At 58.0% G+C, this 2,500-nt stretch overlaps 1 pseudogene; it reads right to left on the bottom strand.

Moving 5' to 3' along the window:
* The window catches only part of LOC147036713 (28S ribosomal RNA), a 9,673-nt pseudogene that overhangs the window by 2,470 nt on the left and 4,703 nt on the right, over window positions 1–2,500 (bottom strand).

Raw genomic sequence — 2,500 nt, 5'->3', positions numbered from 1 at the left:
CACTGTCCGGATCACCTCCCGCAGCAGCCCACAACCTCGCCCAGGCAGGTTTTTGCACTACCTCCACAGCCAGAGACCTCAACCAGACATCAGAGGACCAACAGAGTCGCCAGGTGCGCCTGACCTGGACTTTGGGTACAGTAACGGACAGCCTCGTAACGCCCAGCCCGCCATCGCGCGCTTGTGAGTAGATGATCCCCCTGGCCGTGGACGGATCCAGGCGCAACCACCTCTTCACGGCCATCCGCACCAACCCGTCAACCACCTTCAATTTGGTCACCGACACCTTGCCCACATCCGCCCGATAAGCCATTCTCGGGAGTAAGAAAGAGTCACACATCTTCACCCTCTGCGAGGGCTTCAGTGAAGCCCTCGAGATCCTACTCACTCCATCCTTCACCAAACCCAGTAGATCCGGAGCAACAATTCCCCGCCACGGCACTATATCAACCCCGAGATAGCGCACAGATTCACCCGAGCCGACCATGTGTATCTGCTGCCCACACAGCGACCAGGCTTCACCGCCACCACCACCAGGGCCCATCCAGATACCGTGGCACTTACGTGGCTGGACAGCCAGCCCCGTAAGCTGGCAAAAGTCCTCCAGAATCCCCAAGTTGGTCCTCATTCCCTCCTCCGAGCAGCTCAACAAGGCAAGATCATCAGCAAAGGCCAGCGTGGCGATTCGGCGGTCGCCCCAACTGAAGTGGCTCCCATCGCGTTCGAGCCTATGGATGAGAGGGTCCATAGCAAGATTGAAGAGCAGAGGGGACATTGGGTCTCCTTGCTTCACTCCAACCTTCATCATTATGGGTTCGGTGAAGGCGCCACCGCAACCCACCCTGGTCGAGCAGTCCACATACGAGTGACGAATCAACTCGATTATACGTCCATCTACGCCTAGTTGACCCAATACACACAGGAAGTGGTCATGGGCAACCGAGTCGAAAGCCTTCGCAAAGTCAATGAACGCGATTGCCAGCGGCACGCCAGCCGACCTCGAGTGCCCCATGACCCGATCAAGGATCATGAGGTTCTCTGCGCACCCACTCGATTCGGCGACGAACCCACGCTGCCGGGGGCTAATGGGACAAGCTCGAGCCAGCCTCATCGTCATTATCCGCCCAAACAACCTCAATACGACCGACCCTATCGTGATAGGCCTCCAACCCGTCACGGTATCCAACATCTTCGGGTCGGCCGACTTGGGTAACAACCGGGTCTTGCACTCCTTGAAAGCCCGGGGAACGACTCCACGCACCATCCATACAGTGAACAGCCTCGCCAGTTGCTTCCCGTCCGGGTCCCAGTTCTCAACATCCTGCCTTCGAATCCCGTCTGGGCCCGGCGCTGAGCCAAGTTTCATCCTAGCCAAGTTAGATTTCACTTCAGACGCCAGGATAGGGTGGTAGAAAGGCCCATTGTCAGCGGTAAGCCCCGTCTCAAAGCCCTCGAGTCCATGGAAAGCCCTCACAGCTTCCCATCTGTCACGGAAGGCCTCATACACCAACATACGCGGCAACTCACAGCCAATCGGGGTCAGACCATCCAGAATCCGTCTGGCTAACCCCTTCCTGGCCACAACATAACCCCGCTGCTGCTGATAGAACACCTCCCGTCTCTGGTGCAGCCGCCTGCCCCAGCCCTTCATGACTCGACCCCGAGACGGGCGCCTCGCCCCATTAACCGGCCACCTAACCTTTCCCCCCAACGCTTCCATGACCTCCAGAGCAGAAGTATCAATCAGGTCAGGCTCCTGACCAGCTCTCTCAACTAGGGCAGCAGTGGTCCGGTCCTCCTCATCCCCCGACAGCAAAATCCCCATCACCTTCTCCTCCACCATGTCGGGGAGCTCCGGGGGCAAGGACCATTTCTGGGGCAACGCCCTGACCTTCAGGGAACGTCGTCTCGCACCAGACACACTGCCTGCCGCACCGCCGCACAGTTTCCTCCATTTCCACCTCACTTGTTCCCTTGTCTTGCCCGTATCCAACACCCGAGCAACGATCGCATTCCTAGTAGGACTTCCTTCATATTCCACCATCAAAGCCTTAAGGCGGTCCACCTCCGCCTCACTCCAAAGCTTTGTTACGCCCAATTTAACTGGGCCTTGGCTCCGACCACACCGGGACCCAAACCACTCATCTGCGTGTGCCTGCCGCTTATGTTGAGACACCCCCACAGCTGTTCGGAAACACCGCCCACAAAGGTCACACTGTACCCCCTGGACGACATCCTCACCACGCACGCCCTCGCACTTGGCAGCGTGACATTGGATCGAATGACTGTTATCACCACGTCTCCCACACTTACGACACGCATAGTCGACCACGACACCCGCATGCCGGATAGCAAAATGCTTCCCAAGCCTACGGATACCATCAAATCGATCTCCACACATTGCGCAGTCCATCGTCCTCCGAGGCAGATGCACCAAGACCCTCTCCGGAGAGGCCGCCACTACCTCTCCCATCATTGCTGTGCCCTCACCAGCATTATC

This window comes from Syngnathus leptorhynchus, unplaced genomic scaffold (genome assembly GCF_054491065.1).
Source record: "Syngnathus leptorhynchus isolate UIUO unplaced genomic scaffold, UIUO_Slep HiC_scaffold_463, whole genome shotgun sequence".
Lineage (NCBI taxonomy): Eukaryota > Metazoa > Chordata > Actinopteri > Syngnathiformes > Syngnathidae > Syngnathus > Syngnathus leptorhynchus.
The sequence above is the reverse complement of the archived record's forward strand: the minus strand, read 5'-3'. Positions and strand labels throughout refer to the sequence as shown.